This window comes from Gossypium arboreum, chromosome 13 (genome assembly GCF_025698485.1).
Source record: "Gossypium arboreum isolate Shixiya-1 chromosome 13, ASM2569848v2, whole genome shotgun sequence".
Lineage (NCBI taxonomy): Eukaryota > Viridiplantae > Streptophyta > Magnoliopsida > Malvales > Malvaceae > Gossypium > Gossypium arboreum.
The window spans coordinates 111422815-111443962 of NC_069082.1; the positions used below are offsets into that span (position 1 = coordinate 111422815).

The following is a 21148-nucleotide window of genomic DNA, read 5'->3' on the forward strand; positions in this document are numbered from 1 at the left end:
TAGGGTGTATCCGAGTAGCCCCAAATGTGGCGAATATTGGCTAGAGGCAATGAACGGATCATGGACGATCTAGATCGCTCGGTGGAGCAAAAGCTGAAAGGAGCGTGTCGCCGCTACGTGACAAGGCATATCGATGGTGGATCACCGTAAGGGAGAGTACCCCAATTGAGCAAGTAACCTGGGAATTGTTCAAAACGGCTTTTAAAGGGAGGTATGTTGGAGCAAGCTATGTGGATGCTCGTCGGAAGGAATTCTTGAATCGACTCAAGGTGATAAGATCAGTAGCAGAGTATAGGCGAATTTTGAGGTCGAGTCGATATGCTAGTGGCTTAGTGGCAGCGAATATATGAGCAAAGGTCCGATTTGAGGATGGTCTCCGCGACGAGCTTAGGATATTAATAGCTCCACAGAGGGAGCGTGGTTTTGCTGCATTGGTAGAAAAGGCAAAAATAGCCAAGGAGGTGAAGTTGACTGAGCGACAAAATCGTGAGAAGGATCGACCCAGATTCAAGAGGGATTTTAGACCATCAAGTGCCGCGAATCGAAATGTTAAAAGAGCAAGGATGGAGGAACCAGTTCGAGCAGTTCCAGTAAATACTTATAGACAGTAGGCTTGTAGGGACTGTGGTAAGGTGCATATGGGGGAGTGCTGGAAACGAACTGGAGCATGTTTTTGATGTGGGTCTAAGGAGCATAAGTTCAGAGAGTGTCCTCGGAGGACAGCTCAGGAGCTAGCGGCAGAGCAAAGGGATGTCCAACCACGGCGAGGAGGACCACCACCATGGAGGGGTCGTGGGCAAGGTAGAGGTGGAAATGGTAATGGACAAGGACGTGGGGCACCTGGAAAAGGTGCTGGACACGCTGAAGCTCGACAACTGGCGTTGGTTTATGCTGCACGACGTCATGAGGAGGGAGACGCTCCTGATGTTATAACGGGTACGTTCTTCATCCATAGTATGCCTTACACTGCTTTGATTGATGTGGGTTCCACTCACTCGTATATTGCTTGTGATGTATCTGGGGCTTTGGATGTGCTTCCTGAGGAGACTGTGAGTGGGGTATCGGTGATAAGTCCATTGGGACATTCGGTTAAGGTAGATAAAATTTTTAGGCGAGACTAGTTAGTGACACAAGATAAAATCTTTGAAGGAGATTTGATGGAGCTGCCATTTTGGGATTTTGATCTTATCTTGGGAATGGACTGGTTAACTAAGCACAAGGTGACGTTGGATTGTGCTGCAAAAAGGATGGTACTAAGAACTGCCGAAGATGAGGAGATAATGGTCATAGGGGAACGAAGGGACTATTTGTCCAATGTTGTTTCGGCTTTAAGAGCCGAGAAGTTGATTCGAAAAGGTTGTGAGGCGTACTTGGCCCTTATAAGTCAAATGGGACTTGAGGAGATAACGGTAGAGTCGGTTAGGACTATTAAGGAATTTCAGGATGTATTCCCAGATGAACTTCATGGATTACCCCCGAGCAGAGAAGTCGAGTTTGGAATCGACTTACTACCTGGAACAGCTCCTGTGTCCATTGCACCTTATAGGATGGCACCAAAGGAGTTGGTAGAATTGAAAGCTCAGATTCAAGAGCTGTTGGATAGAGGGTTTATAAGACCAAGTGTTTCCCCTTGGGGAGCACCGGTACTGTTCGTAAAGAAGAAAGATGGGACTATGCGAATGTGTATTGACTATCGGCAGTTGAATAAACTGACTATCAAGAACAAGTATCCATTACCAAGAATCAATAATTTGTTCGACCAATTAAAAGGAGCCTCGGTGTTTTCTAAGATTGACCTTCGGCCGGGATATCATCAATTAAGAGTTAAAGAGGGGATATTTATAAGACGGCGTTCAGGACTCGATATGGTCATTACGAGTTTCGGTAATGCCTTTTGGGTTGACTAATGTACCGCAAAGATTCATGGATTTGATGAATCGGGTATTCCACCATACTTGGATCGGTTCGTAGTCGTTTTATTGATGATATCTTGGTGTATTCGGAAGCGGAAGAGAAGCATGATGAGCATCTTCGTAGTCTTGCAAGTGTTAAGGGAGAAGCAACTTTATGCAAAGTTTAGTAAGTGCGAGTTTTGGTGAAGGAAGTTACCTTCTTGGGGCATGTTGTGTGCCGAGGGATCAAGGTGGACCTCGAAAGATTGAAGCAATTTTGGAATGGAAGCCACCAAGTCAGAAGAATGAGATTCAAGTTTTCGGGGTTGGCGGTTATTATCGGAGATTCGTGGAAGGATTTTCGTGTTGGCAGACCGCTAATCTAAACTTATAAGGAAGGAGCACCTTTTGTTTGGACAAATAAGCAAGAAGAGGCTTTTGAGAAGTTGAAGAAGGTTTTGACTAAGCGCCGCTTTTGATTCACCGGACTCGGTAAGGATTTTTGTGTACAATGATGCGTCACATGTAGGTTTGGGCGTGTGTTGATGCAAGAGGGTAAAGTGGTCGCTATGCTTCACGACGGCTTAAGCCGCATGAGGTGAACTACCCCACGCATGACTTGGAATTGGCGTGTAATCTTTGCACTTAAGATATGGAGGCATTACCGTATAGAGAGAAATGCATCATCTATACGGATCACAAGAGTCTTAAGTACTTGCTGACTCAAAAGGAGCTGAATCTTAGGCAGCGAAGGTGGATAGAGTTGTTAAAGGACTATGACTGTTCGATCGAGTATCATCCGGGTAAGGCGATATCGTTCTGACCCAACTCATATTGTGCCAGTTGCAGAAGTTGAGGTACGGTCGGATTTGACCTTTGAAGAGGAACCTGTACAAATACTTGATCGTGATGTCAAGGTGTTGAGAAGGAGGACAGTCCCGTTGGTGAAGGTACTTTGGAGGAACCATGGCAAGGAAGAAGCTACTTGGGAGACCGAAGAGGCAATGCGTCAGCAGTACCCTCAACTGTTTGGATTAGGTAAATTTCGAGGCTGAAATTTCTTTAAGGAGGGTAGAGTTGTAACATCTTGATTTTCGGGTTTTTCGTGATTCTTGATATTTTAAGTAATTTTCAAAAATTTGGTATGTGATTATGGAATTCATAATTTGGGTGTGTAAATGGGCTTATGGAAGGCTTATGAGTTAGCCAAAACCCGGTTGAATTTTTAAATTTTGGACTTAGGAGTTAGGGGTTCTGGCTAGGTGCCCTTATATTAAGTTGTGGGTAAAGTGTATCACAAAAAGAGCTTTGGTAGAGTGGCAAGGGTGACGCCACTAAGCTCCTAAAAAGGTGGCGTGTGGAGCATAAGGGAAGACCTGGGATCGATTCCCTTTGTTGGCAAATAAGAGTATTTATTTTTATGTGCAGGAAGGGTAAGTGTTGGAACCTAAGTGGATTCTGTAAAAGGAGAGTTGGATCAAGTCAAACGCATGGATTAATGAGGGATAAGGGGAGAGATTTTAGGGATTTAAGAGAAGGATAGAGCTTAGCTGTTTGGAAGGGGTTAGAGAGAGGAATTCGGCAGAAGGGTATTAGGTTAGTAATTTTGGCATTAGGGTCTTAGTTGTGCCGTTTTCTCCTTTGTTTTTAGTTTTTCTCTTCTTTTTCTTCCCTAGCCGAATCTACCATCCTTCCTCTCATCTTTTCTCCCTTTTCTTTTTCAAAATCTAGCCTATTACTTTCCTCTACTCATTTATTATTTCTTTCTTTAATCTCTACTTCTGCCGAAATACCGCAAAAAGCCGAAATCAATGAAGATAGGTGGGTGCCGATTCTTTGTGACCAGCAACCTTTTCTTTCCTTTTCAATAGTTGGCGTTCAATTCCTTTACCTTTTAGGCATCCGGATTCAAGAGGAGGAAGACTGTGGTAAGTATTCAAACTCTAAACAATTCCTAGTGTAACTATGGCCAAAAGTCGAAACCCCTCTAGTTTAGGGAGGTGGCCGAATGTGGGTGTAGGCCTTATAGGGTCTTCTTTTAATATTTTTGGTTTATTTATTGAAGGAGCAGCAAGGTGTAGTGTCGACTTGGAGTAGCTTGGATCACCGGAGTGGCTAGACCTAGTCATCAATCGCGACAAAGGTAAGATTCCTAAGGCCATTATGGATGGTGGCCGAATGTGTAAGTATTAGTATTAGATGATTTGAGGTTTGGTTCAATTATGGGAAGCTGATTATTAATGATGGGTTATAGGAGAAATTGTGTAGGAGATCTCGTCGAGGAATATCGCCAAACAGGTGTGTAATGAACCCTTTTCATACCTTAAAGCGATAAATGCCGAAATGCCGAAATTCTGGTATTTCGAGGACTTGTGAGCAAGCGAACGCTCACTAGTTAGTTAGAATCGATGAGATGATGATCGGGAATAATGGAAACGGTAAGGACGTGTTTTTGGCGTTCACGGTAAGTTGGGCCTCGAGGGGCTGAATTAGGGCCCAATAGGCTTTCGGACCTATTTGGGTAAATTTGGTAGGAAATGGAAATCTGTTAAATTGCATGTTAAAACTGTTAATACCGTTATGGATATAGGCTAAATGGGCCTAGATAACAGAATCGGCTAAGTAGGGCCCATTAGGGGTTTTTGGCCCAATAACTCGTTTTCGCTAAAAATGGGCCAGAATCACTGTTTGCACCCATGAATTGTTTGTAACCGTTAATGAACATGGAAACCCTAATTTTTGGTAAAATTACAAGATTACCCTTATAATATGAAAATGACCGTTTTGCCCCTAGGTAAAAATGACCATTATACCCCTAGGGTTTATATATGAACTTAATGCATGGGATTTTGATAAACATGATATGTATGATATGCACATGACATGTATGATATGCACATGATATGTATGATATGCACACGAGATGTTCATAAATGCATTGGGTTGGGTTTTTATATGGATGGAGGAAGTGCAAAAGGGCTATGCCCCAGTTATTAAAAGGGCTTATGCCCCAGTTATTAAAAGGGCTTATGCCCCAATTATTAAAGGGCTTATGCCCTAGTTATTAAAAAAGGGCTTTGCCCCAGTTATTAAAAGAGGCTAGGCCTCCAGTTATATGATAAAGCAGCTATGCTGCCAGTGGAGAGTTATGGGGGGGTGGGTCGACTTAATCCCCACATGGTGTGTTGGTTGGTACGGGTGGAGAGTAGCGGATGGTGGGTTGAGTAGCCTCCCCAAATGGGTTGCATTCTTTCATTGACATTACATGTAACATAAAATGGGCCTTTAGGCCGCACTGCTTCTGAGAAAGGCTTCGCCCAAGAATATGAAATATGAAAAGGCTTCGCCCAAGTGTTATGAATTATGAAATATGAAAAGGGCTATGGTCCAAGACATGTTTGAGATTGGTTTTGGGCTTAGACCCAACAGTGTTATTGTTTTGGGCTCGAAAGGGCTTGTTGCACATGAGTTTCCAAACTCACCCCTTTCCTTAACCTTGCGGTGAGCCTTAACGTGGGGACTTGGGCGGAGGGATTCAGAGTAGCCACGGTGATTGTTTTGGACTTTTAAATAAGCGTTGGTTTTCATTAGTTTCCTTTAATTACTATTTATTTTGGGTTGTAATAAGGCCATTTTAACTTTCCTTTTATTTCTTTTCGGATTATTTTAATTTTAATAACTTCAAACCTGGTTGATAATTATTCAAATGGGCTAGACTTAGGACGTGTTTTCAAAACGATACTTGTTTTCAAAAGAGTTCAACACCACGATTAATCAGTTTATCAAAGTCATTCACTTAAACAAATTTAAACTCGATATAACAAAGTTTGGCTATGGTTGTGGGCATGTCTAGGATTGGATCCAATCAAAGAGCTTGGTACTTAAGCAGCCTTCATGGCTCACCTCTTCTATCTCGGATACCTACCTGGTGCCCAGCTTCCATACACCTTGTTAACTCAACAAAATATATGGTTTTTAAAACACTAAAATGGAACGTGGGTTTTCAACTCCAATGTGGCACGTCAGATTCGGCAATAACGTCTGGGCTGGGTTTGGGGTGTTACATTCTTCCTATCCCAAACAACTGATCTGCTAAAAAATCTTGCATAGAAATTAATTATTCCCATGTCCACTTGCTAATCCCATAAACAATATAAACTTGATGAGTAAAGTAAACATGAGAAATAGATCAAGACTAAAAGTAAAAAGAAATGATTGAAGTGCAAAAGTCCTCAAATAGTTTGCTAAATCCACAAGTCAAATTCTCCAAAGAACAATAACGAAAATAACCGAAAAGAAATCATATGTATTAAAGAAACTAAAAACCAAACTAAAGGAAAATTATAAGATACAGAAAAGATGATCTCTCCAGTGTTTAATAAGCCTATTTATAGTCTTAGGGTTGATCATCATCCTTAGGCCTAATTCAGATGACGTTTCTATGTTAATTTTCGTTGTGCAAACCAAAATTCCTTTAGCTTGTAAATGTTTCACATACAGGGCCAGTGTTACGACATCTATTTCCTATGTCGCTACACTTAAGATAATTTGCTTGGCTTAGGCTTAGCTTCAAGGGTGTGTCACAGGCTCTTCTATCTATGTCGCGACACCAAAGACAGACTTGGTATTTTGGGTTCCTACTCATGATGTTGCGACGTAAAACCTCTGTGTTACAATATAGTGACCAATTTTGAGTTCTCATGCCTCTGAATAGTGTCCTACACACTTACTAAAAACGTTAGCCTTCCCTTAGGCCTACTTCGACCCCTAAGGCCATATAGACGACTCAAATCACACTTTTATTAATTGAAAAATTAAATTAAAAAACTAAATAAAACATAATAAAATTGCTTATATTCAAGCTCCTTAAGGACGAAAACTAGTTTAATTTGCTAAAAACAATTGCGGAAGATCAGGTGCCATATGGCATATTGGTTTGAACTAGGAAAATTGTAAAAACCCAATTTAGTGGTACCAGAAACGATAGTTTCGGAACTCCATTTTCTGATGATCAAGTCAGTAAACAATATTTATTAATTTTATAAGGTCATTACGATATTATATTGAATTTTGGTTTAATAAATTTGGTTATTTGGAAAGTTAGTCAATGTACAAGTGTATCGATTCAAAAGTCAGTGGTTTTAGAAAGTGAGGTATCGGGACCTAATTTTTATAAATCGAGCTCATAAATATTATTATTAAATATTTACGGAGCTATTACATGGGTAAATTGAAATTTGGTCTAGTAATTTCGATGTTTGGATAGTTAATTAAAGAAAAATGACTAAATTGTAAAAGTTACAAAATTTAATTGCTATTAGTATATAAGTGTTAAAATTATAAAATTATAATTAGAAGGCTTTATGAGGGAATTATCCCATCTTAAGGATAGTGGACGGATTAAGAAATGAAATAAAGAAATTATATGTTAGTTTTATATTAAAAATGTTAAAAACATAATATTAATAAAAGAAAACAAGACATTTTGGGTCATCTTCTTCTTTCTTCAAGTTTTCTACTCGGAGCCACTATTAACAAAGAAACAAAGCTTTGACCAAGATAAATACTATTGCATAGTAAGCATATTTAATCCTTTTTAGTAGTTTCGGTATTTTTGAGATCGTTGTAATTTAATCTGGCTAACCCAAGGACTAATTCGTAAAGCCTGTAACTATTTTGAAACTTGACACTGATGGTTTTCAGGTTTTTATGACGTTGAATGAAAGATTTATAAGTTTGGTTGTTAAATAACACTATTTTGTAAAGGAATTTTGGTTAGTTTTAAGTTTAGGGACTAAAATGATAAAATAATAAATCTAGCATGAAATTATTGTAATATTTTAGTAATAATGGGCTTTATATGTATAAGGGTAAATTTTACAAAAGTGCTTTTGGCTTGATTGTGATAAATGTGAAAGTTTCAGTTTTAGGGACTAAGTTGAAAAAAGGTAAAAGTTTAGGGTAATAATGTAAAATGTTATTAAAGGGTCAAATTCATGAATTTAGGCATTTTAAGGTATTTAAATCATTTAATTGAATTAAATTATTATATAGATCAAATAACGAATCAACCGATCGATAACCGTGGAAAAGGGAAAATCGTCGAGTAGTCCTAGGTACTAGCCTATTGCTACTTTGTTAGGAAAGTTCGTATTAGGTTTCCTTTGTTTATTAGTTGTTTGAATTGAATTACGAATGTGTATAAATGTATAAATGTTGATATGGTTCATTGAGATAAATATTTATGTGGAAGTGAAGGTTTGAAATGTAAAGTATAAAATTATATGTATTTGAAATGAATGATGCTATTATAAGGTATCCAATGATAATGTGGAATGTGTTATTGTGTATAAAGATGGAAAGATTGTAGAAAACCAGTCAAGGCCCATGTGAACTTAGTGAATGATTAGGATACAAATGACATGTCAATAAGGTGTTCCAAGCACTAGGTGCCAATGATTATAGTTTCCAGGCACTTTATGCCGGTGATATATTTTCAGGTACTATGTACTGGTGTTACAATTTTCAAGCACTTTGTGCCGATGATATATTTTTGGGTACCATGTACCGATGATGGATACCATATTTATGCTTGGAATTTAGCATTTGTTCTAGATTCTTGTCAACTTGTGTGAGTAGTATCGTGTAATGGTTAATATCTCGATCGTTAACTTGTGTGAACATTATTTCCCTACGTATCTAAAGTTAATTTACTATATTTCTCTGGGAAAAATAATTAATGGAATTATTAGAAATGGAATCTATGACATGAATAATTATGTTTTTATTGGTTATAAATTGGCATGTGAATTGTGTTATCTTGAGATCTTGGTAATGTTATATATACTTTGTTTAACCCTTTGGTATGATAGGAAATGTGAAACAAGGCAAGGAATTCTAGTTATAGGTTAAATTCAAATTGTGTGCTTTAAATGGCAAGTATGTGGTGTTTAATTTTACGAACTTACTAAGCTTTAAATAAGCTTACCATGTTTTGTTTTCTTCCTTATAGATTGTCAGATTCGAGCAGTCAATTGAATCATTTTTGGAGATCACTCGAACGACAGAAATGTGCAAGTGTACACAATCGCAACAAGTAATAAAGTGACAAGTAAATGTCGAGTTATCGTACCCACAGGGACTGTAAAAAGAATTATTTATGAAATTAATTGTAAAACACTTTGATGAGGTAAAAATAATTTGGTTTTAAAAGATGGTCAAAAACTGTTTAAAAAAACCTAAGTAAATAATTAAAAATAAAACAAAGGAGTTCTAATTCACGATTTCAAATAAGATTTAATCAAGGTAACATACTTGTGTTGGATTAATTATATTTCTTGAACTCAGAAATATTAAAATCATGTTTACACTGTTATGAATAAATTCACAGTAACCCGGTAATTTGCTAACTTATGAACAAACTTACATACAAAAATCCATTCATCTCTTAACATATCCCTATGTCAATTCAACCGACTAAACATATTCTAGTAAGCGAACATGTTATTGCACATACATACTCATTAAACTGAACTAATCTCTTGCATATCCCTATGTCAATTCAAATGATTAATTAAATCTAATAAGCATATAAAAGACTATGTGAAGTAACAAGGCATCCCTACCTTGAAACAGTTTAATCACAATAATCTTGCAAGTTATGCAAGGCAATAATATCGCTAGATACATTGCTAATTTAACCTTCAGCTACCTTAGAGGAATAAACATGCACTGATTAAGTACTGTGTCAATTAATTACAATTACAATCCATTTAAATAATTAATTCATTAGCTACCTCACAGTCGTAACGCAAGAATAACTTAGGCATGATTTTATTTAATCAAGCATCTTACTGAGGCCTATAACAACATAAACACGATTTTAACAATTCAAGCAGGCAGAATATAATCAACCCAACACAAACTTAAGTTTAAGCCAAATTGATTAGAATAACCATTTCAATAGCATAAATATTCATAAACATGTTCGTCAAAACAACAACAAAAATTAAAGAGATAGGGAACAAGAAGCAAATCTGGTGTTTCTCCTTGGCTTGACTAGTTGCTCTGTTCTTCGTTCTTCGTTTCCCTCGGCTATCAAGGTGGCTTATGAACACCTAATTGAAGCACCAAAATGGCTGATGAGAGCCTCTTTCCCAAGAGAAGAAATTTGTACTTGAACAAGAGGGAAATGGGATGGAAAAATGAGAGAAAAGTGAGAGAGGGAATGGAATAACAAAATGTTGTGGAATGAGGGATGAATCAGGGATGGCTTGAATGATCAGCAAGGGGTGGCTCTTATAGCTGAGTATGGAAGCTAAAAATAGCAAAAAGAATCAGCCTAAGAGACCTCCCTTGGCCGGCCACACACATGGCAAAGGTGAGAGTTTCAACTTTGCTATTTTAAGCTTGGGGCAATTTCATAAAGCCACAATTAAAGGAGGGGTTTGAATGCATTTTGATAGTTCTTCAAGGGCCTTTTTGCAAGCATATTTAATCAGATAAAATGCTGATTTGGGTCAGCATATGAACGATTCTGGGCTGCCCAATTAGTGGCTGGTTCGGTTCACTCAATATGGTTCACCAAGGCGGTTCAATCGACCTTTCTCCATAATTAATTAAAATAATTTATTTAACCCAAATTAAATGGGGAATAAATTAAAATTAATTAAGTTATGAATTAATACACATTTCTGGACCGTCTTAGGCTGGAAATTAATGTGCCTCGAAACTTCAAATTGCTTCTCAGTTTTGTGCTTTCAGTAGTGTCAACCGAGCCAATTTTCGCCCTTTGCGCGAATCTGTTGAAAATAGTCAAAATTAATCAAAATTAAGTATAAAATTAACTAAATTCACCTTGTTTATATTTTTAACACATTTTACTTATTTTATAATATTAATTATTTTTCAACAAGAATTTACCCGGATTTGCATGAATTTAAGTAAAGTTAGGTATGAAAAAGTATATAAATTTTTGTGTTTCCACACCCCAAACTTAATTCATTGCTCGTCCCGAGTAATGCACAAATTTTGAAAAGAATTTCTCAGAAACACCTTTGAAAAATTCCTTCAGAACAACATTTTCCCCAAAATTATGAATTTAAAATACTTATGATCAAAGACAAGAAATCTAATAGTTATGCTACTTAAGTATACATATTGTTCAAATTAAATTCAACAACTTATTATAATAGCAAAATTTAGACTAAACACTTTTGTAACAAAGACATGTTAACCCTTACCAATTTGATTTTTATTCCTTTATTCAAGACTAAGCTGCAATCATTAAGCTTAACTTATGTCTTCATATGTTGATCGTAGCAATTTCTCTCCACTAATGTAGGTAGCATGATGACTTTGAATCAATAAGTCTTTATCAAGGTTGTTAACATGGCTAGGCTAGGGGTAAGTGAAAGATGGATAAATTTTGGTTTAAAAACCCCAGACTCAGCGTCAATCAAACCTTCGAAGTTTTTACATTCGATACACCAACTTGACTTTCATATGCTCTTTTGTACATCTCTTTCAAATACATGTGCTCTTTTTTTTTCCTTTTTAAGCTAACACGAGCACTTACTTTGTGTACTGCAATTCTTAAGCAATTTTTCAACTCCCCAAAACCTATTTTCGAAGTACATTTTGAATATTACTGAGTCTAGTGTTTGGGACAATTTTATGATCATTAAGCGAAAAGTAATGGATTAATTATTTCAAGGGTCGAAAAATTAGGCTATATAGTCTCAAAGTTGGGTTTCAAAGGATAAAATTTTACGATGGTGGGCTTGAAAGGCTTAAACGATCCAAACAATAGTTGCCTAAATCATTTCCCATGCTCCCTAGGATTTCGCCTCAAGAAACTACGAAGTCAATTCTAAAGACTTAAACTTTCATGCATACCTAACTTTCCTAAAGAACTAAAAACTTTATGGTACGAATTTGCATGCTTTATTAAAAATACATTCATGTCATTATTAAGCTAACATAATAATTTATTGAAATAATAGAACTTTATTCATACTCAAATTGAGCATACTTAACAAAATTCAAATTTTTGAGCAAAATATATCCTAATCATAATTAAAAGAAAAATTTTATTCTGAGTGGAAATAATCCAAATTTTTGGTCCCCCCAACTTAAAATGAACAATGTCCTTATTGTTTAAAGTGAACAGATACTATGCACTAGGTAGGATTTTAGAAAAGAGGAGGTGAGTAATTTGACTGCTTAAATACCAAGCTCTTTCTAAATCCAATCCTAGACATGTATATATCTATTGCCACACTTTATACTTTGTGTCTTGCTCACATTTCATTAGTGATTTTCCTCTCTTGTTTTATTATGCAAAAAATAAAAGATTCCTAATTAAACTTAATCCTAAAAATAGTCTAAGAACAAAAAAAAAGTAAAGTTAAGATCCCCTCTTTATTTATTTGCAGACCCTTCCGAATTTCACTCATCTTTTGCTCCATCATTATCGCATTTGCATGAATCGCTTCGCTCCTTTTTTTGATAATGGACTCCATGGTTCAAATACGAAATCTGGAAACTCAGGCACAAAAATAAACGGGTCATTGTATATTTTCTTAAAAGCACTTCTCATCGAGTCATTCCTTATTTTTGAGTATCTCCAGTAGGCTTGTTGCTGTCATTGCATATGTTGCATTAAGTCCATCAATTTTGATAGCTCATCTCGAAGGTCTGGGCTAGATGGTTGAGTTTTAAACATTGAAGTTTCAATATCAGGTTCAGCTTCTGGCTCCACTGATTCTACTTTATCAGGGACTTCAAATGATTGCATTGTGGGATCTTCTTCTTCATCAGGGTCCTCTGGTTCCTCACTTACTTCAACTCATTTCTGTAGAACTGAGTCTCCAGCCACTCGGTAAAGGTCCCAATCCGTGATTGTGCCTTGGCTATACCCCGTCTTCCTTACATTGGCAAGAATTTCAGCTTTCAAGCATAAAATTTTTATTGTAAAGGGGAAGTGAACAGGGCCAGAGTGCTTAACAGCACAATTTTGTATTTCCCTCAATATGATCTTCCCCACATTAATGGTCTTTCCAGTTAGGATCAAGTACAATAAGACCATTCACTCTAATGAGATTGTAGTCCCATGTGAGCTAGGGATAAGGCTGAATCGGATGAAGTAAAACCATACCTTCGCGAAGGGCGTCAAATATTCTCTTCGACAAGTATGGATTCCTTGTTTTAACACAGTCCATCTAGAACCCTGAACTGTCAGTTCCTTGAGAATTTCTTGTAAATTTTCAGGCTTGATATTACTTATCAATGTGAAATATTCGTCATTTTCGATATCTGGTAATTCAAAGAACTCATTAATAGCATTTGAATTTATCGGTACCTTGATTCCGCGAACTGGGATTTTTGTCATCTCGCTTGAAGTTAAATTTGCATAGAACTCATGAACTAGCTCCTCATCCACACTAGGTCTCTTTTCACAAAACAACTCCCAATTGAGGGTTTCAGCAACTTGACGAATAGTTGCCATAAAGTCTCTATAGTTGCTTTCCTTTAATGTAAAGCCTTTTTCTGGATACATCTGTTGATTTTTGAAGATACTTTCGTATCTCACTCTGGCTTCTTCATAGTAGAATTTGTTTTGTGTTTAATCAATTTGAGCGGAAGCACGAGTTCTCTTGCGAGGCATGTTTAACCACTTTTTTTTTGTAAAAATATAAGAACTCTAGAAAATAATAATAAAAATGAAAGAAAAGGTGGGAATTTATAAAGAAGGTTGGAGGGTTTTTGGCTTAAGATGGATGAAAAGGAGGTGTTGTTCGGGTGTTCAAGGCAGCAGCGCACAGTAGGGAATGGGAGCAGGCAACAAAGTGCGCAGGCTAGGTTGGAGCAGTACGAATGGCTCGCGGCTCCTCGTAGAGCAGATCTATCTTGGGTGCGCGCAGGAGCTGGCCTTAGGTGCAGGATGAAAGTCTAGGCAGTTGGACAGAAGCAACATGAGGCAATGAACAGGGCCAGGCACGCAAGGCAGCACGCGATGGGCAAGTGTGCGCCTAAGAGCAGTTGCTAGAGCATGGACGTGCGGCGTGCAATGAGGCTGGGTATGCTGGCCGACTGCTGGGTGTTGTTGTGGCTAGGGGCTTTGACACTTGGGTGTTTTAGTTCTTTAGGTTTTGCATGATAGATGAATGGGAAGATAGGTGGAATTTATAGAGGGAGAAATAGGAATTAGAGTAGAATTCTTAAAACAATTTAATTAATAAAAATTCTAAGTTCTAATCCTATACAAAGATAACAACAATTAATAATTAGATATATGCATATTAAATTATTAATTGCTATTTAATTTATTTAAACAAAGATAAGATATGAAAAAATTAATCCTAATTCTATGCTAATTGATAAAGATTAATATATAAATTATAATAGATATAATTATATATTAAAGATTATCTTTTATTATCATTAAAACTTATCAAAATCCTAAAATTGATATTAATTAATATAGATTATAATGGATATAATTATATATTAATAATTATCATTTTTTAACTAAAACATTTATTCTAGAAGCCTTTTGAAAATATTTACAAAAGAGGCATCTAGTTTTATTATTTACAAAAAGAGCAACCAAATTTTAAAAATGGTTCAATTAAGTCCTAGACTTAATGAAAATTTGAAATTGAGTTGCAATTTAAGACTTGGATCAAAATTGACCCTTTTATTTGAAAAATTAAAGATTAAAATTTCTATTTAGAGAATAATTTTTCGAAAAATTATGTTAAAATCAATTCCTAGGAAAGATTGGAGGGGTCACAAGCGGTCTCGCTTAATTTCCAATCTCCTAGTCAAAATTTATTTAAACATGCTAATCCCAAAAATATACCCTAAATCATTTATTAAAAAGGAAAATAAGAAAAGTTTAAACATCCGATAAAATGAACGAAATTTCATTCCGCTCAATCTTATCTCCCTAATAGTGTTTCAAGCGCTGAGCGTTAACCTGAAAATTACCTCCCTTACCTTGGAGCTCGACAACTCTGTATGGATAGACGTGATGAATCGTAAATGGAACGGACCAATGTGATTTTAGCTTACCTAGAAAGATCTTTAGTTTGGAATTAAATAACAAAACTCGCTGACCTGCTTCAAATTCTCGAACTCGAATGTGCTTGTCATGCCATTTCTTAAGTCTCTCCTTGAGTAATTTCGCATTTTCGTAGGAGAATAGCTGGAGTTCCTCTAGCTCCAGTAAGAGTCCGGCTTGCATAGTAGATGGGATGGAAAACTTTGTTCCTTCGCTGGCCCATGACAGCTCCTATCGCAAAGTCGCTTGCGTCACACATTAATTCAAATAGCAAATCCCAGTCTACTGTGACGATTATGGGTGCTGTAACTAATCGACTCTTCAAATACTTGAAAGCTTTTAAGCATTCATCATCAAACTTGAACATTGTGTCCTTTTCCAATAGTTTGCATAAGGGTTTAGCAATTTTGGAGAAGTCCTTGATAAATCTTCGATAGAAACCGGCGTGGCCCAAAAAGCTCCTAACACCCTTTACAGATCTTGGAGGTGGGAGCTTCTCAATAACATTTACCTTTGCTTTGTCTACCTCGATTCCAGTTCTTGTTATCCAATGCCCTAGAACAATTCCTTCTCGTACCATGAAATGGCATTTCTCCCAGTTAAGTACGAGGTTCGTTTCTTCGTATCGCCTTAGTACCTCAGCTAGATTGGCTAAGTAATCATCATAAGTATCTTCGAATACTGAAAAGTCATCCATAAAAACTTCCAATTACTTCTCAACCATGTCAGTAAAAATAGATATCATACATCTTCGAAATGTAGCAGGTGCATTACATAAACCAAATGGCATGTGTCTAAATGCAAATGTACTGTACGGGCAGGTGAACGTTGTCTTGTGTTGATCGTCCGGTGCTATTGTAATCTGATTATACCCTGAGTATACATCGAGAAAACAGTATTAGTCTCGCCCCGCGAGTCTATCTAGCATATGGTCCAAGAACGGCAAAGGAACGTGATCTTTCCTAGTCGCATTGTTCAGCTTCCGGTAATTGATGCAAATCCTCCATCCCGTAACTGTTCTAGTTGGTATCAACTCGTTATTCTTGTTCTCTACGACTATAATACCTCTTTTCTTTGGCATGCATTGGACCAGACTTACCCACGAACTGTCTGAGATAGGATAAATGATACTCGCATTTAACCACTTGATAATCTCCTTTTTCACCATGTCCTTCATGATGGGGTTCAGTCTTCGTTGTCCATCAATCGTCCATTTTTCGACATCTTCCAGGATAATCTTGTACATGCATACAGATGGACTAATACTACGGATATCGACTATGGTCCATCCGATAGCCTTCTTGAATTGTTTCAACACTGAGATGAGTTTCTCTTCTTGCTAAGTAGTTAATTCTACTGAAACAATCACAGGCAGAGTAGAAGCGTTACCTAAATAAACGTATTTTAAATGTGAAGGTAATACCTTGAGTTCTAATTGAAGTGGTTCCTCGATTGACACTTTTGGTTGGCCATACTCCCTCTTCTCTAACTCCAAAGATTCAAAACAGGATTGCGGATTAAATCCCCTTTGATTAGCTTCTAACAAAGCTATGTATTCATCCTCCTCTTCATAATTTGGAGAATCTGATGTCAAAATTTGTTCTAATGGATCCTCAACATAGTTGAGCTCCTTTTCCGCTATTAAATCCTCTAAATTAGATACTGCAGAACAATCGTCAATTGTGTCAGGAAATCGCATAGACTTAAAAACATTAAATGTTACCTGATCATCCTAAACACGCATCGTAAGCTCACCCTTCTGCACATCAATAAGGGTCCTTCCAGTTGCTAAGAACGGTCTTTCTAGGATAATCGGCACTTCTTTGTCTGCTTCAAAGTCTAGGATGAAAAAATCAGTAGGGAAGATAAATTTATCTACTCGTACTAATACATCCTTGATTTTTCCTTCTGGATGTGCTACTGATCGATCTACTAGTTGAAGTGTAATCGTAGTAGGTCTAACTTCACATATCCTCAACTTTCTAAATATTGACATAAGCATCAAGTTTATACTTGCACCCAAGTCACATAATGCCTTACCACAATATGTTGCTCCAATGTTGCAAGGTATGGTAAAACATCCAAGATCCTTCAACTTTGGAGGTAGTTTGTCTTGAAGATATGTGCTGCATTCCTTCGTCAGAGCTACCATCTCAAATTCTCCAAGTCTTCGTTTTTTGGACAGGATATCCTTCATGAACTTGACGTAGTTCAGTATTTGTTCAAGTGTTTCAACCAACGAGATGTTGATGTAAAGTTCCCCGAGTACGTATAGGAATTTCATGAGTTGAATTTCCTGTTTCTACTTCTGAAGTCTTTGAGGGTAGGGTGGTGGTGGTTTCTTTACTAGAACTAGTTGATTCATTTTCTGCGGTAATTCTGCATCTAACAGAGTTGTTAGTTGATCAGAATTAGCTGGTTCTAGAATTACCTTGTCGGGTTTTACAGATTTTGGTTCTTGTGAAACTGGAATTTCAACACTCGCTTCAACACATCGAAGCATTCAAAACATTTTATATTATTGGTCCAGAAAAAACTTATTTAGTGTTTTAAAAGATAATTTCATTATAGGTTAAAGTGAATGGAAGTCATGCACCGTGTAGGAAATTGAAAAGAGGTGGTGAGTCCATCTGACCGCTATACCAAGCTCCTTCGGATCCAATCCTAGACATGCATACCGCCATTGCCACACCTTAACGTCATGGATATTTCTAGGAAACCGATTTGATTAAGTCATTTTAGGAAAAGTGATTAATTTTGGAAAATACTTTCATTATGGAAGCTTTGTTTGTTGTCGTGTTATTTTGAAATCAATTGTTGTTTTTGAAAACGCTACCTAAAGCTATCCAATTTCAACAGCTTAAAATAAGTAATACCTATCTTAGTAATACATATTAAAACCATTAAAAATAATTAAGCTGCCTTATTACATTTAAAACCCAAAACTTCAAACGTAAATAAAAAGATGTCCAGTTCACCGTAAGAAAATCAAACTTTCAAAATGGGTGGCCACTCGAATTCCCTCACGCTCCAAGCCCACTATGGTTGGGGATTTCTGCGTGGATGAAAATAAAAGGGTGAGTTTGGGAAACTCAGTGTGTAAGGAAAACCCATTCAAAGCCCAAGTCACCAAGCCCATTGGGCCTAAGCCCATTCAGTAATAATGGTCTCGGGCCGAGCCCTTTTCAGACATAATAAACGGGCCTTAGCCCTTATTCAGTAACAAGATGGCCCATAGGCCCATTTCAAAATACATGCAACATCAAGAACATATGCAAGCCCATTTGGGGAAACTACTCAACCCACCAACCACTACACTCCACCCGCACCAGCCATACACTCCATGTGGGGAATAGCTCAACCCACCCAAATTAACACTCCACAGATTGCTTGCCTTCTTTGCTCGTCAGCTATCAAGAATTGAGGCAAAGCCTCCAAGACATGGACAAGCCACTTTCAGTACTTCCTCCTTCAATATCCCAATCCCATGCATCGATAATAACAACATGGCATGCATAAATAACAACAATCAAACATGCATTTAGGTCAATTTTACCCTGGGGTATTTCAAGAATTTATCTACTAGGGTAAAACGTAAATTTTCCACTTTTAAATGTATTTCAATAATTTATCTATTTTAGGGTTTTTCATGCATATTCCTACCTTTCACGTACTAATGTAATCACGCATCGAGGGTTCTTACCGAATTGGACCCATTGGCCCATCATTCCAATTTTGGCCCATTAAGCCCAAAAATATCGAGGCACGTAAATCATGCACTTTGCACTCCAAACATTGCAGCTACTAAAAACATTAATCGATTTACCTCATGAGCATTCGCACACTCGCAAATCTACAAAATACCAATTTTTGGCATTTCGACTTTTGCCGATCTAGACTAAGAAAGAGGGTGTTAGTTACACACTGCTTATGCGATTTATATGTTGACGAGATCCACACACACGAACGCCTACAATTGGATTACTAACACGTTAATCTAACTATTCAAACACGAACTACATATTAACCCCATACCATATTCGGCCAACCACACCTACAGATCATAGTAAGCTTATAAGAAATCAATAAGCAACTCATTAACAAATTTTTGTCAATGTTTACCACATAATCATAATTTCACTGCAAGTTGTCTTCCTGAGCAACAGTCACTAAATCATTTATAACTAGAGCTAAGAAACTCCAAATCAAGTGCCGTTAATTTTTCATGAAAATAGACTCATATATCTTCTATCCATAAAATTTTCAGAATTTTTGGTTTAGCCAATCAATACCAGATTTTTCTTAAATTTTCCTATGTTTCACTGTTTGACTAATTTGACCACTCTTCATTACAAATCAAATTTCTCATTGTACAGAATTCAAAATATGTTCTTGTTTATTTCATTTGAAACTAGACTTAATAAGCTTTAATTACATAATTTATTCAGCTTCTAATTCATCTCCCACAATTTATGGTGATTTTCCAAAGTCACGTTACTGCTGCTGTCCCAAGCAGATTTATTACCAAATCACTCTTTCACACATACCTTGCATGCATGTTATTTAAACATGTATATCACCAATCAATCATCACATATCTATGATTTTACTCCATTTCATCATTTTAAAGCACAACATGTTAGCTGATTTTTCCCTTTAACATCTAAGGCACATGCATGCTCATTTGTTTGGCTCAACTTCACCTATCTTCCATTTTTCATCAAAAGAACATGAAACAACAACCATTTCCTTCATTTTAATTCATGACTAAATGCTCACAACAACTAAAAATCAAAATATACTTCAAGAGTTAAGGTAGAATCAAGAAGAACTCATGAACCTCAAAATAGAAGCAAGGTACCAAGAACTTACCTTCAATTTTCCTCCTCCTAATGACCGAATACTCAAGAGCTTTCTCCTCTCCTTTCTCTTCTCTAACTTTCAGCTATGATGAACAAAGATGGACAAAACTTTGTTCTTTTCACCCTTTTCTTTTAATAAAACTTCATATTTCATCCATTTAATTCTTTAATACAAAAGACATGAAATTCTTATCATGAAACATTTACCTAACCCATTATCATGAAACATTTACCTAACCCATTATCATGGAACATTTACCTAACCTATTATCATGGAACATTTACCTAACCTATTATCAATTTGTATCAATTTGTACCATAAATTATGGATATCAAGTTCACATTTTGTCTACAACAACATGATGGCTGGCCACTTCATGTAAAATGGGAGGTTTGTCATGCAAATCCTCCTATTTTGCACTCCTATTTATTTGGCCACTTCAATTTAGCCTATAGCATTTTCAAACATTTTCACATAGGTTCTATTTCATAATTTCACCCCCTTTTTCTTATGGAACAAAAATTAATTAAAATTGTCGGATTCTATCTTAAGTTTAGGCTTTCTAGAGGCCCACTAACATAATTAAACCTATGCCAACATTCACAGGATTCCTGAAAATTGGGGCGTTACAATATAAGTTATAATACAATAATTTACGATGTGATGAATGACTTACAGATACAAGTACACAAGTAATCCAACCAAAACACGCCAAACGCTTATAAAAGCTAATCCATCTGATAACATGCCAAATGCTCATAAAAGCTAATCCAGATGATAACATGCTAAGTGCTCATAAGAGCTATTCCAACTGATAACACGCTAAATGCTCAAAAAGATAATCCAATCGATAACATGCCAAATGCTTATAAAAGTTATACATCCTCCCCCATAACATGCTAGGATAAGATAGTGTAACATGAGAGTTCACAAAAAATGCTGAACCTCGGCATACTTAGGATGAAATATATAAATATAACCACATCAATCACATAACATGCCATTATTCAATTGTACTCTGTCTCGCGTTCATCCAATCCAAATATCGAAATTCAATAACATTTTTCAAACAACTTTACTTCATTAATAAAACAAGTGACATCCATTATATCATATTATATCATCAAACAGTACATATAGATATTAAATTATAAAACGTACGGACTTACCTAGACTAAGTTGTAATAGTTGTAGAAGTTTAGGGACTATTATGTAATTTTCCCTTTTTCACGTAAATCAACAGGGTCTTGATCTAAAATATAAAATTTCAAATTAATTAGCTTGCATTTTATATTCCTATTTACTTTACATTTTATACCCTTTTACT

General features: G+C 36.5%; 1 long non-coding RNA gene across 1 annotated transcript in view; it reads right to left on the minus strand.

Annotated features, from left to right (window-relative positions):
• Positions 1-19949, minus strand: part of LOC128286645 (uncharacterized) — a 46732-nt gene extending 26783 nt beyond the window's left edge. The window contains exon 1 of the long non-coding RNA XR_008277263.1: positions 19831-19949. This is a non-coding gene — a long non-coding RNA (uncharacterized LOC128286645). The remainder of the gene's footprint in view (positions 1-19830) is intronic.
• Between the last annotated feature and the right edge of the window lie 1199 nt (positions 19950-21148).